Below are 16195 nucleotides of genomic sequence, written 5' to 3'. Positions count from 1 at the left end.
TAGAACCAGAAACCAGGTCCATTGTTTGTGTTTTAGCGATGTCGTTGAATCGGTCGATTTAGCGTTACAAAATACCGTCAAAGCTACATACCAGTATATCTCTTGTCTGTATATGCCTAGTATACACCCTGTATAGTATAAAAACAACCATTTCACGGATCTAGTGAATAACCATTTATCATCTAGTAAATTATCGTAAAATATAATCCAATGTCAAATTATGGTTATAGGGTGTCCATATGTTTCTAAAGAAATTTTGTGTTTCATAGTACCAAAACTTAAAATAATCCAAATTATTCAAAATGTAGGAAATAACCGAAACGATCGTTCACTTTACCTTCGGCATAACCAATACTTTACCGTTGGTTAGGATTTTGGTCTTAGAATTTTGTGCAGAGTTGTACTTTAGCATTTTTGCTCTCAATATAAAAGAAATTGGTTTTTCTTTTCCGAGTTCGTTTGGCTCTTCTACCCAACCGATTTTCATGTTTGAGGTCTCAAATAATTGAAGGTATGCACGCACAGATTTGCCATCAAGCATCGGCATATATTTATCTATAATCCCACTCGGCTTATACGTAAACGAAATTTGCTCCCCATGTATTTCTTATGGGAGTTAAATTTGTCTTTTCTTTTCCGAGTTCGTTTGGCTCTTCTACCCCCACCGATTTTCATGATTGAGGTCTCAAATTGAAAGTATGCACACACAGATTCGCCATCAAGCATCGGCATGTATTAATCTTTAATCCTACTCGGCTTATACGTAAACGAAATTTTCTCCCCATGTATTTCTTATGGGAGTTAAATTTGTTTTTCCTTTTCCGAGATCGTTTGACTCTTCTACCCAACCGATTTTCATGATTGAAGTCTCGAATTGATGGGCACGCACATATTTGCCATCAAGCTTAGGCATATATTTACCAACTGTATTACTCGACCAAAAAAAATGGTTGATTCATTTTTGAGTTCTTACTTAAATTTAAGATGTATTTCACATGTTATAATTATATAATCCTATATATTTTGGCCTAAGAACCTTCAGTGAAATACCGGCTTTCATTTAAGCTATTAGTTATTCAAATCGGACGAGTTTTAAGCAAACGCAAGGTGAACAACCAACATAAAAATAATTATTTTTCTACGATTTTCTACGATTGGGGTTTTCTACGATTAAAAATCAATCCATTCAGTATTTTTAATGTTTCTTTATATGTTTTAGACTCAAAATAATCAGTAAATTATAGGCTTTAATTTGAGCTATTAATCGTTTGAATCAGTTCAGCTCAAGAAACTGGATTACTCAATCAAAAATCATAAATTTGATTATTTCTCAGATATTATATTTATTTTAACGCTGCGGAGCAGCATGGGTTCTCTAGTTACATTTTTATAATATAATGGAGGCTATTGCAGTTTTAATAAATAATCGAAAAAATCATTATGAACATACAACTAACCTAGTTTGAACAAGACGCTATTGTGGGGAGCTTAAAGATGAACTGGTTGGAACACAGTTTTGTTTATGCATAAACGGATGATTGACAGTTTATTTGGAATCAGTGACAGAGTAAATTACAACCAGGCCTCAAAATAACTTTTAAGACCATTTGCTATTTAAGACTATGCAAAACAAAAAGCTAGATATTATGTTTTTAATACTAAACGGTCATTCACTGGTGAACTCACTGTACATCTCTTTGCGAAGGTTCATTATCCCTCAGCCAGTAAATGTAGGAAAGCAAGTCTGTAAAAAAATCACATTCATGCTTTGAAATTTTAATCTATTTTACAGTCATAAGACACGTGGGATGCAGAATTTTAATTGCAAGAGTTTTACTTCTACTTACATCAATATGGCCACCTTAATCTTGGTTAAGAAAGTTAACATGACAAGCACCCGTTGTTATTGCCTCTGACAACGACTCAGAGACTTATAACAAGTTTTGCTTCTTCCCATTTATTGTAAAAACCAACACTTTATCTCGTGAATAATGCAAATATAATTGCGTAACTTCCCTGCCCTGTATCGCAATACTGTACTTTAATAATTCGTATCTTTCTCAGTTAAAAGTTTCATTAGTAATATTGTTTGCATTTATAAACAATGAGTTTGTAATGTAACGTACTTGTACTTATGAATGTTTTTCTTAAATTTCCCCAGTCATATAAGGAATAGTTTTGATTTATAGGCTATTATCTATTTATATGGGTATATACAATACGGATTTTCTCTGTTACATCCCTTTTCCTGCCGTCCTATATAACAGATGTTTACTACTAAAGTGTCTTTTATAAAGCTTATGATCTAAAGGACTGAAGAGTGGTAACCTAAGAAGTAATTTCCTTTACGGTTTTGTGACTTCGCTTTCAAATACTCAGCGTTGCTGAACAACTTTCTTTACAACGGTTTAACAATTGTGACATATGAAACACTAAATAATCACGTGACACTTCGAACATTATATAAATGGGCAATGGAATAGGGCTACATTGTAAGTGTAATTCCGTGAATTTAGCCCAATCTACAAGGATTTGCCCCAGTTAGTTTTGTCATTGCAATCATTGCAATGAAACGCCCGAAATATCGCTTATGATCTTACATACCGGTCTGTGATGTTGCCGCTAGCCTTGTAAGGCGTTATCTTGTCCCTTGCAAATAAATATTGACTCATCATTTTTGACGTAAAGCAACTTGCGTTGTCAGATACTACTAAACTTTTCATGATTAAAAACTGCAATTTAATAATTCAATAAATTCCATTTTCTAAAAATGTTCTTGTTATTTACCCTCTTGTTTCATGTCTTATAATAGTTCTTTCAAATAATTAAAAATTGCAACAAGCATTGACTCCATAAGTAATTAAAGTAAAAAGAATGTAAAATATTAGTACACAGTTAGTATCATATTTCCTATATATATTATGAGTAAAGTTTGAATACTACTTGTTATTTCGATCTCGGAATTGGCACATAGAAACACGTTTATACTTAGGGTACGGTATAACTAAGTTCTGTGTCAAAAATAAGTTCTAGACCAGTGGTATAGTTAGAAAAAATCTATTTTTGCCATAATATGACTACAAACTTTTGAAAATTTAATATGGGTCTTATGGGATAACGTTTCGCCATTCTTGTTTATTTATATACTCTTTAAGACTTACAATTTTGTAGCGTACTGTAAACAGACAAAGAGAAAGAGGACGGCTTTACTATTCATTTATAGAGTAAATGGTTTTAAGCATAAGGTTTTTTACATTATAATCCAAGATTTCCAGGGTAAAAAGTTTCTAATCCAAAACCATCTTATTCTAAAAACATCCTTATCTTCAAATACTGTTAGTTTTTAATACTTTTGCTAACAAAACATGTGATAGGCCTATATAATTTATTTTTTATTTTAACCTAACAGTTTTAATAATAATCACTATCACTGAATTACTCTTTTCGTTGGTTGTTGTCTGATTAAGTAGGTTTGTTTGTCAGGCGGGAGTCTGAGGTCTGATTTTAGCCTACCTAAGTTAAACTTATTACATTAATTTTGCAAATAACAGTGTGGATTGTACTGGATGATTAGGCTATCTATTTCAGAAAAATTATATAAATCTAACAACTTAAGAACGATTATAAAGTTTTGGCCGTTTTGGTTAGCTTTCAGGTTAACCTTGACCTGGTTGTTGATCCATTTTGTAGTTTAATTAACACTAATCAAGGCCTAATCTAGATTATAAGTTCTTAGTTTTGTTCCGTTTTAAACTTATATCCATAGGCCAAGGCCTTCATTGGTTTTAAATAAAGTACTTAGGTTAAACACCATTATATGTAAGTAGCCTATTTAGGTTAGGTTGATCTATAAATGGATGATTTCATGAATCATTAATACTAAAAGTTGATGTGTTCAGTACATAATGTTAAACACTCTCAAGCATTACTTATATTAACCCAAAAAATATTGGTAGCTCTAGGTCTACAGAGGATGAGTGTATGAGGCTAGATATCAAAGTAGCTCCCAACTAACCTTTAGCATAGCCTATCATTTTTCAGGGTCAATAAAATAATGCAATTTAATCAATGACAACAAACTAGGTTTGAAAAAGTTTGAAATAACTTAAGTCACCTAAGTTTCTTTACTATAGTACCTAGGCCTACCAATAATGTTATCAGTTAAGGATCAATCTTGAACCTGTCGAACGTTTACTACTTACTTCAGCTAGATCTAGCCTATGTGGCTTAATTTCCCCACTTTTCCAGGTTTAAGTTATGTCATGGCCTTCTCTAAGAGGAGGCTAAGTTCAAACTCTACACCTAGCTAAGTTAAGTTAAGTAAAATATTTATGATAGGCTATACATGAGATTATACATTTGAGACTAAGCTAGGTTTGGCAAATTCATGTATAAATTAGGTTGAAGCAGTCTTAAAATGTCGGCGCAGCGTGCGTCGCCACGTTTCACCTGTTGAAAAATGTCATAAAACTACAAAATCAAGGTTTGAATTTTTTTGCCTCTTAGTTGAGCTAGACCTGGCCTATGTGGCTTAGTTACCCAACTATTTCAGGCCTATATCATGGCCTTCTCTAAGAGGAGGCTAAGCTCAGACTCTACGAGTACACATGTTATGTTATGATGGGTTATACTTTTTGAAACTGAGCTCAGTTTGGCAAACTGATATGATATAGGAAAGGTTGAAGCAAAGTTTTAAAATGTTGGCGCAGCATGGGTTGCAGCGTGTCGCCTGTTGACATATGTCATAAAACAACTAATGTCAACGCTTGAATTTGCTCTGGTAGCTCCCAGTCAGCATAAAAATTGTTGGATAAGAAAATAAATTGTTTTAAAATTGTTTTAAAATTGACAAATTTGGAATTTTGTCTATATTAAAATGAGTTTAAAATTGTTGTACAACAATCTCAAAATTGTTGTACAACAATCTCAAAATTGTTGTACAACAATTTCAAAATTGTTATATAACAATTTTAAAATTGTTATAAAATATTTTTGAAGTTGTTTTAAAACAATTTTGAAATTGTTTTAAAATTGTTGTATAACAATTTTAAAGTTGTTGTATAACAATTTTGAAGTTGCTTGGAAATTGTTTTAAAATAGACAAATTTGGAACTTTGTTAGGGTTAATTTCTATTTGAGTTCATAAATTATAAGTACGCCTGTAGCAACTAATTAAATATAACATTAATTGATTAGTTTACTATAAAAAACAATGGTGAATAAATAAAGACAAATAAGTATACTGAAATTCTTCTATTTAAAGAAAACAAATTAAAAAAAGTAGAGAAATAATACAAACACAGTCTTACTACATTCTGGATTAAAAAAGAAGAAATGGATGCATGGATATAAAAATAAAATATTCATGGACAAACTTTAAGTTCTCTACCAATAAGCACAGAATAAATTATTATCTTTTCAATTGCAAAGTTAACATTGATATATAGCAATCATTAGTTTGCCCAGGCCTAGACCTAATTATTTAGGAGGGCTTTTATAAACTAAGTAACAAACAATGAGGTTAAAATAGCAGCAAATTATCATCATTCTAGTTTATAAGATTTAGATTGCTTAAAGCATACAACACAATAAATAAATATGGGGAACAAAAAAATATTGAAACCCAAACAGCCAACAATATAAGACATGAAATGCAAGGACATGATTTTTTGAGACCAAGTAGGCCTGTGTGATGATACAAATTTAATGCAAACAACAATGCTCGGTTTTGTCAATTGAAAGATAAAATGTCCATGAAAAGGATTTAACTTATAAAATAACACTGTATATTAATTTGAAGTTTAATATGAAACTGTAAACAGTTTTTAAGGGAGTAGGCAACGGCCAACGGCAAATTGAATCTTCAAGATGAAAGTACAAGAAGTTAAATTTAACAGCTAATATAAAACTATTATTTCCATGATCAAATAGGTTTGGGATCTAATGATAATTACCCTAGTAATAAATAAATAAGTTGCCAAGGAATGTCAGTGAAACCTACAACTTTTATGAGCTTTGCTACTGAGTCATAAGTTTTTTGAAGTACTTGACTTGATGTGATTGTCAAGATAAAATATTTATGGCTTTGAGACTGCTAATGTGGTTTCTATTGCATAATTACTCTAAAGTAATAACTGATGAAAATGTAAGCAAACATTTGATAAAAAACCTTTTATGTTCTTCTAACAAATTTTTATGTCATACTTAAAATGGCCCACACAACTATTTAAGGACAATTACCATTAAAAACTACCTATATTTACTAAAAACAGTACATTTTAGTAAAAAAATAAGTTCATTCCCGGATTTCCCGGTTCGTAGACACCCTGACAATACATTATTTACACATCATTCAAGCGTCGGCGGCTGCATGATCCTCATCTTCTTGTTCTTCAGGTGCTCTTTGACATCCTGCCCTAAAATTATAACACACAGATTAATATTATATTTCGTTACTAGGGACCCCTGAATGTTTACAGCTGTTACGTTAAGCAAATGGCATTATAGCAAAAGCTAGTCTAGAATGTTGACGTCGGCTGCCTGACTTAACAAAACGAAAACTTAATTTCTAAAAAACTGAAACCCTAAACTAAAATTGTGCCTTTGACATTCCCTAGTTCTCAAAATTATCTTTCTTTCGACACAAAAATTGTGAAAATCCATCAAGTGGTAGATTCAGAATCGTGAAATAAAAAAACCCTGACAAGAATTAATGATTGTTGCAGTATTTGTCTGAGATAAAGAAAATCACCTGAGCTTTAGTATAACAATATACTATCGAAACTGAAGCATCCGGAATGAAGAGAGAAAGCTAGTAGCACATTGCTTTGTTAGCCTATGTTTTTAACCTCACTAAGTGAATTTTGTAATACAAATTATCACACTATACATACCCTTTCTAAGTCTTTGATTTTAATTGTGTCTGTGCCAGCCATGAAGCAACTGATTTCTCTATTTTGCTTTGTTCAATGTTGGCCCATCTCTTCTTCGTCATTTCTTCAAAAAACAAAATGCATTTAATAGAACATTGAAAAAAAATTTGTGCAATTTTTTTGGGGTTAGCATTTCTCAAAAATTATATAATAAATGAATAGCCTAACATGTATGTTTGCGCTCAATATTTTTTTTATAATTTATAAGTCTACAAATATTTTAAAATAGCCACTTTGTTCTAAATTTCATAAGGATTACAAAAATATAATAATATAAGGAAGTAAATTTGCAAATAAATAAGTTATGGGTGAAAAACAGATTTCGTACATAAAGCGTTAGCTAAGAATGCATAGCCTAACCATAGCTAGGAATCTGGCCAATAATTTACATCAATATCACTACCGGACCTACTTCTTCAGGATCATCAACCAGCCCTTCAAAATCACTTAAATCTTCTTATAATGCACCACGTATATCACTACTTTTTATTTTTAACACTAAAACAATGGAAACGTTTAATAAAACACATCAGTCATCGGTGCGAGGTTAACCAAGTTGTTTACAAATACGCACGTCAGCTGTCTGCTAAAATATTTTCGGAACTAAAATGAAAAGCGTATAGAAACAGACGTCAGGAGAAAGCTTAGAATCTGCCAAAAACAATACCAATCTCGATCCAGTTCAATCCTGATTAAGTCAGTCCCAGAGCCTTCGCCATAAACGATGTTTGTGTGTCGCAAAAGCGACGCATAACACCACGGCGGGTGTGTTGTGCGTCGATTACGCGACGCTTAACACTCGGAGGGTGTGTTGTGCGTCGATAACGCGACGCTTAACACTCGGAGGGTTAAATTTTGAGTTAACCAAGTTTCAAGGTCTAGTAAGTTAACATATTTGTAAACTTAACTTAATAGAGTTGAAAAACCCCTGCAGCCCTTAACCCTCCGAGTGTCCATAGTTTAGGCCTTAATGTCCGCCTATTTTTGGCGCATTTGCAAGGTTTTATTAAAACGGATCTGAAAAGCTTAAAACAATGTTAATTCTAGGTACTGTTCTATATAGCATTTTGTTTGGAAAATCATGGGCTTCAATATCATACATAAAACCTAAGGAATATTTGTTTCAAAAAAAATTTTTTAGGTAAAAATAAAAATTATTTTGGTACATAGCGTTTAGCTAAGAATGCATAGCCTAACCAATAGCTAGGAATCTGGCTGATAATTTACATCAATATCACTACCTACTTATTCAGGATCATCAACCAGCCCTTCAAAATCACTTAAATCTTCTTATAATGCACCACGTATATCACTACTTTTGATTTTTAACACTAAAACAATGATAAACATAATAAAACACATCAGTCATCGGTCCGAGGTTAACTAACCTGTTTACAAATACGCACGTCAGCTGTCTGCTACAATTACGATCGGCTCGGAGAACATAAAGCGCTTAGAGACAGACCTCTGGAGAAAGCTTAGAATATAATGAAAAGAACGATATCAAACTCGATCCAGTTCAATCCGATTTTGTCAGTCATAGAGCCTTCGCCGTAAACAGTGTTCGTGAGTCGCTGCAGCGACGCATGACACTACACAAAGTGTGTTACGCGTCGCTGCAGCGGGGTTAACACAACAAGTTTAAAAATAAGCTAACTTAACTTAAATCAATCCCTAACTGATGTAACTTAGCTAGGCCTAAGCCTAAATACCTAGTCATATTACTTTTAAGCAGTTACCGCATTAGGCGACAGGCCCTACAATGTCATTTTCTATTTGAGTTGGGGCGCCACCTAAGTGAGTAATTCAATTCAATTATGAGTTTATAAACTTAATGTTAGATGCCTTGTGTAAGTTAGGTCTAAGTTATTTTAGTTTTGGTTACTGTAAATCCAACTGTATCATTTAGCAACGACCATTTACTAAAAACCCAACGGTAACTTACAGTTTCAGTAACATAGCCTGTTATATTTATGAGAAACAAAAGGAGATTAATTAGAGTTTGCTCACATAGGCTAGGCCAATTCTAGAGATGGGCCATAATCATGTTACCTACCAAATACCTATCAAAGTTATTGGTTAACTTAGACCAGGAACTATTGGAGTACCTCTATTTCATTTTAGGTTAGGCCTATACGTTAGTTTAGAATAACTGAATCACCACTGACTGAAAAGGCCTAAGTAAGTTATAACTCACCTTGTTTGCTGCTTAAGAAGCTATGTAGGATAAAATCAGTAAACTTGATGCAACTTATAACTTTTTAAACACAAACAAAATGCCGTGATGCCCGTCAGTCGTCAGCCCGTGATCAAGATCAAATCAACAGACTGGAGACTGCTGTAGTCAGTGAACTGCGAAACTCTGGTAGAGTCTAGAGTAGATGATACTTGTAAGAATGTTAAAACTCATCCAGTATACTTATACAATTACAAATAATAAATAATTTATTTTCACGACTGTTAACCTGTTGTTATTAACCATTAAACTTATACAGGTTCCGCTTTAACTTGAGTTTGGTAGTCTGCCCCTCCTCCATGACTCTTTCACTTGATTTTACCACTATCGTACTGTACTCTAATCAAAATCGCGGGGAGCTGTCGTTGCTGACGCATTGGCACATACACACAGCACGACACACTGACTATTATCCTACAAGTATAAGTGTCCCATAAGGAAAAATAGAACAAATGCGCGAAAGATTTAAAATTTGGGCGAAAAAAACACGAAAAATCATTATACTGTAAATCTTTTTACAAAACAGACCATTTCAAGATTATGGATGGCCATTGTAATTTTTGTAACTAATATTACTGAAAGGAAAGCCGCTTTCATAAATATAATATCCAGAACATTTTGGTTTTAACATTAATTATTATTTTAATGATTTTTAGAAATTTCATTTAAATTGGTTTAAAACAATTTTAAGATTGTTGTAAACTTATATCAATACAATTGTGATACGTGTTTTCGAAACATTATTAAAATTGTTTCAAAACAATTTAAAAACTGTTGCAAACTTATATCAAAACAATTTTGATGTGTGTTTTCGAAATAGTATCAAAATTGTTTCTAAACAATTTTGAAACTGTTGCAAACTTATATCAAAACAATTTTGATATGTGTTTTTGAAATAGTATTAAAATTGTTTTAAAACAATTTTAAAATTGTTGCACACTCATATCAAAACAATTTTAATATAGTTACTAACCATCTATATTAAAACAATTTTGAAATTGTTTAAAACTTATATTAAAATTGTTTTATATCCAAACTTATTTTGAAATTGTTGCAAACTCTTTTAAAATTGTTGTACAACAATTTTTTTGGCTTTTCAACAATTTTTATGCTGACTGGGTAACTATGTTAAGTTATCTAAGTTATTTACTTAGCATTATAGCCTTAAATTACCTTATATTATTTATTACTTACATCAAGTCAAGGCAAAAACTGCAAATCCAGGTAGAAGTATTCAACATAAACACCAATTTAAGGGCTGCAGGAGATCCTTCAAGGTGAAAACTACTCATTATCCAATCCTAATGTATATTTTGGTATACATTTAATAAATATAAATCTCTTGATTTAATTTAAATAAATATTTAGATTATATGTGCCACACGCACCTAACAGTATTGTTATGAAAACAATTTTTTTCTGTAAAAGCGTGTATCTTAAGGTACCCATTTTAAATTAAAGCTTACAATTATTTATCCTTCAAGGTATATAGTGTGGGAAATTGATAGAGTGTCATTTTTGACACGTTTTAATCATTGGGTTTGAATTTACCACAGATTTTAACTGCGGTTTCCTCGGAAACCTTAATTTTACCATAGCCTTATTCATGGTTTTTTCTAAGTACAATATTAATTGGTAGGTATAGACAACTATAAGCTTAAAAAAAGTTAAGTTTGTAAAATTCATTTGAAAGGTTATGAATAATTGCTGTAAATTGGTTAAAAGGTGGATCAGCATGCATCCGTACATAGCCGTCTCTAGTCCGTAGCATGTCGCCTGTCGACAAAAGTCGCAAAGTTTGGGCTGCAGGAGATCCTCCAAAGTTAAAACTACTCACTATCCAAGCCCAAAGTATATGTCGTATAAATATAATAAATATATAACTCTTGATTTGATTTATCAATATTTATATTAAATCTGCCACATGCACCATACAGTGTTGTTATGAAGAAATGTTTTCCTTTAAAAGCATGTAACATCAGGGTATTTCAAATTATAGTTTGAAATTATTTATCCTTTAAGGTGTAACTGTGAAAAATTGATAGACAGTAATTTTTGACATGTTTTAATCACTGGGTTTAAATTTACCCCCACCCCCTTAGATTTTAACTGTGGTTCCCTCGGAAACCTTAATTTTTACCATACTAGTCCTAGGCTTTTATCTAAGGGAGCCAAGCTTCTATACAATGTTATGTATGGATACACCCATAACCTTTAAAACAAAGCTAAGTTTGGCAAATTCATTTGATAGGTTATGAATTGCAGTTAAGCTGGTTAAAGGATGGATCAGCATGCAGCGTGTCGCCTGTCAATAAATGTTGCAAGCTGACTAATAATGCCAAAGCCTACACTTGCTTCAGAGGCTAATCTATCAATATACTTCAGCATTGTACATACTTTAGTATCATTTGTGTACATAAGATGGGGATTTAGTAAGTCTCAAGAGATTAGTTTTGGTCTTGAAATGCATCTCAAATTTTAATGTAAAGTACTGTTTATGACAAAACTTCAATATAACCCACCCTAATAAAAATTGCTTTATAATGTGTCCCCTTACTGAATTCTTCTCACTAAATCCAAAAATGTAGTTGTTTTTTGGCGGAAAAAGTCCTGAGTTTCCGGAAAATGGTATTACATTTTAGGAAAATAAAGATTAAAGGAAAGGTTCTGGAGAGCCAGAGCAAGCCCAAATTCTTGCAGTGACTAATACTTCAAGGTTGGGAAGGTATGATGATTTTCTTTCTACTAATTGCCTTTTACGAATTTAACGTGAAATGTGCTGGGTATTTTCTATAGTTTAGGCAGTTTAGGTGCTCCAAAATGGCTCCAAACAAATAAAAAAAAAACTGTTTTCTCATTATTTCAGTCAATGTTATTATTTTAACAGTTAAATAGACTGCAAAACAATACTTTCGGGTCAGATGACATTGATAAAGTCCACTCTCAGAGTATACTAATAAGTTCCCCGAGCAAAGCTCGGTTCCCAGGTACTACATTAATTAATCTTCATTCATATATATAGGTTACCTGTTCCAGAATGTTCTAGTGAGTCTAGAATTATTCCCAAACAATCCAGCTGGAACCTTCTAGATTTACTATTGCTTGTACGCTTTACAATTGTATTTATCTTGTTTACTTGTACTAATTATGGAGTATAATCAATAAATAGATATATTTAAATTTAAAATATCTCTAAGCTCTAACATCAATTAAAGTAAAGAATGATCTGTCTATGCTACAATAGTCTACTGCTTAAAAACAGCTCGATCACAAATACAGCTATGTTTATGTAATAAAGCAAATTATCATTGGGTCACAACCGTTTGGTTAACATCAAATAACAAGAATATTGAACATGGTAGCAACAGTATAATTTCCAATTAACATAACGCAATATCCTAGTAGATTGTGTTGTATAGTTGGTTGTAGTTGGTTGTATAGCGTAAGTTAACACACACGCGTATCATGAAAACTCCATTGTCATGGTTATGTCATTATCATATGGTTAACATTACAAAACCGGACATGTATCACACACAGGTTATTCAACAGTCTGATCAGATTATGGATGATTCCTTTGTTTTTTTTACGGTGTTAAACTTTAATGAAGATTACTACTTTGGTGAACCTAGTTGCATTGTATCTAAGGATTTATTAACCAGTGTTAATTGTAATAAGTGCGTGTGTTTTACTAAAATATTTCTATTAACAAGATATATTTATTGCCTATTAAGTTCAATAACATATATTTAACAAGGACTTAGGTTTGCTGCTACGGGGCAGGTAAAAAGTGTTTTCTTGTCAAAATTTTAATTAGCATAGGATGAAATAAATACATTTGGATTGAAACGGAAAAAATACTTTTTGGAACTTTAAAAACTGTATAATGCCTCGTTCCCATGACCAGAGCTTGCTGGCTTCAAAACTCATTTATTACGTTTACCCACCCTACACCTTCAAGTTACATATCAAAATCGGACCAAAATTACTCGATTAATCGTTTTCACGGACATTAAATACAGGTGTCCCTTAATCAAAACGGTTCAATTGGTCAAAATAAAGTGAAAATCTAAAATTGTTTTTTATGCCTCATTAACAAGGTATCCGCCATTTTTTTTTTGTATATCTATAGAACTATTGAAGATATTATTATGAAATTTGTCAAACAATAGTAATAAACTAGTTGCAGAAAATAACCATTAAACATATTTTTAGGTTTCAAAATAACGGACATTTTAGTTTTTCAACTTATATTAGGCCTACTACAAAATGGCTGATTTTATTAAAGTGTAAAGAACACTTTAGTTTGGCATTTACAATTTATTTTCTATCAAACGACACCAAGATCAAAAATATCAAATAACAAATAGCTGAATAATCAAATTATTAAGTCGTAAAATGAAGTTCAATGACCAGCTTGTACTTATATTATTTTACAACTAAAAATTTTGATTTATCAGCAGTTTGCTATTCGAACTTTTCAAACTTGGTGTTTAAATTTGTTATGCTAAATTAAAGTGTTCTTGAAAAGTTTGAATACCAGCCATTTTGCAGTAATTACAATTTTAAAATTTAAATGGCTATCATTTTAAAACAAAAAATACGTTCTTATCATTATTTTTGCAATATTTTATTGTTACTGTAAACTGTCTAATTTCATACCGATACCTTAAGAAGTTTCAGAGATACAAATTTTGAATACTAATAAAAAACGAAGTGACATATAGCTCACTATCGGTGCTTTAAAAATATTTTATTCCTGCTTTTATTCGTTTTTCCTTTTGACCCATTTCCTAAAGTTTGGCTGTTACTTATGGAACACCCTATGTGTGTATAAATATATAAATTTATACATATATATATACACATATATATATATAAAATAATATATATATATATATATATATATATACTCAAAACATTTGAACAAATAGTGATTTTAGCCGCTGTAGACATCAAAATGGAAAAAGTAAATCGGTTCCAGGTCTAGGTTTTACCGTGCCAACTACGTTATATAACTCCTTCCCTATGGAGGAAATTCCGTAATTCGCTTTGCAAAGATATCAGTTACAAAAAATACAAAGGAAAGCGTATGACTGTAGAAGATTGATGACCTGTGGTTGACAGTTAAACTAATTGATTCACTGTGTCTCACATTCACTTAACTTTTTGTACTCGTATAACAAAACTTCATACCTGAATTTTGCAATGGTACATGTCATTTACAGCCTATGCACTTCATCCATTCATTTTAGTTATATAATTTTACTTTTTTGATTGTACCAAAATTTTCCACATAGCCTATTTAACTAAATTGTCAGAAAATGAATAGTAAAATTTAAATTATATTGCCCTTTAATTACCCTTCAGAAACCATCATCACATTTTAAAATATTTTTATATCCAAAAATCATTATTATTAACAAAAAACCTGTAACCTGTAGCTTATTCCATAGTTGCAATAATATTTTTGTAAAAAATTATTGATATAGTGTAAATCTATCCTATAACCCCATCATTGAATTATTTTCCAAAAGCCTAAATATTACTGCAAGTGATTCCTGTTTTAACCTATTTTCTATCACTACAATATACCTAATTCATAGAAACATTTTATTTGTTCTGACGTTGTCTATTGTGCTTTTGTATTTAACGACAATAAAGATATTCTTTTTCTTATTCCTTTAGGTAGAAAGAAGACAGCTGGCTACAACAATGAACCACTGAACATTTGTGTGACATAAAACAAATCCTTTTCTTCTCTATTATTAGACATGGCAACTTCAACATCTTAAATTCAGTGAGGGTATTTTAATCCCTAAGTAAAATATTTAAAAAGTCAAAGTGATTAAAAGTAGGTGCTGTTTCAACTGTAATTAGTTCAAATCTTTCAGTGGTGCATTTTATGCAATGTGTTTGTTTAAACCCCGACTTGAGTGAGTAAACTTACTTTTATTATAATTAGACCTAAATTAATCTTGCCTTGCCAACCAATGTGATCATTAAAAATAATTAAAGCCTTTTGTAAAACTATAGTAAAACCTTAGACTTGCCCCAAAATAAAAGTTTCATTCTGTTTAATTATGTATTGTCCATAAATTTGGCTTTAAACAATTTAAAAAAAAACAATATAAAATTTAATATGTAGAGAATAATATCTAGCGAATATTAAATAGATTGGTTTGTTTTCAGGGTATTTATTCTTATACTTCTATTTTGGTATGAATTAATGTATTTGAAAATGAGGATATAATAAACCGAAGTTATGCTATTTGAATGAAGAAGCTTTTATTTGATTAATCCCGAAGAAGAATATCTTATTTTATTTAATCAATGTAAATGTTAAGTTTTATTGCAAAGTAGGAACAAGCGTTACATAGCATATTATAAAAACAAACCCAGTGTTTAAATACATACATATAAATATTAGCCCACTATGTACTAAATTGTAAGAAACAAATATAGTAATGTTTTTATATGTAACACGTATAACCATGATATATTCTAGAACAGGACCGGGTTGAAAAGGGTTACTAATAAGACAGTTTTTATTTCCAAGAAAGACCACTATGAAGGTGGCTTAGGAACAGATGGCACAAACTAAATGAACGCATCTGCTTTTACTACTTCTCTCAACGAATCCAGTGGAAAATATACTTACCTATAGATTTCAAAGTTAAATATTAATATTCAATGAATCTGTCAGGAATTTAATACGTGTTTGATTATCTTAAAACATAATCTACCATTCAAAGTACTCGTACATAATGGTAATGAAATATTTATGGAAAGTATAGTGATTGTCACTAAAATGCGATTATAACATTAATTGTTAAAGGTTGTGCTGCAGTGATTGTTATTTTAGCTGAAGAAATAGCACGATATTTAAATGTTATTGAGCGTAGCTCTTTGGGATCAACTTCAATGCAACAAATAAAGCACCATCACTCAATAACGGCTAAACGCATTTCAGCCAAACTTAACAAAATTACTTAGACTAATAGTGAGATGGTTTTCAAACAAACAA

The 16195-nt window shown here is 31.4% G+C and overlaps 1 long non-coding RNA gene across 1 annotated transcript; it reads right to left on the bottom strand.

Annotated features, from left to right (window-relative positions):
- Nucleotides 1–5342: 5342 nt before the first annotated feature.
- LOC129005073 (uncharacterized) lies at nucleotides 5343–9479 on the bottom strand. The gene is made up of 3 exons (XR_008491794.1): nucleotides 9130–9479; nucleotides 6894–6996; nucleotides 5343–6416 (listed from the first exon to the last, which is right to left on the bottom strand). It is a non-coding gene; the product is annotated as an uncharacterized LOC129005073 (long non-coding RNA).
- Nucleotides 9480–16195: the final 6716 nt, after the last annotated feature.

This window comes from Macrosteles quadrilineatus, unplaced genomic scaffold (assembly GCF_028750875.1).
Source record: "Macrosteles quadrilineatus isolate MER2022 unplaced genomic scaffold, UCM_ALF_1.0 Scaffold_15__1_contigs__length_3749704, whole genome shotgun sequence".
NCBI lineage: Eukaryota > Metazoa > Arthropoda > Insecta > Hemiptera > Cicadellidae > Macrosteles > Macrosteles quadrilineatus.
The sequence above is the reverse complement of the archived record's forward strand: the minus strand, read 5'-3'. Positions and strand labels throughout refer to the sequence as shown.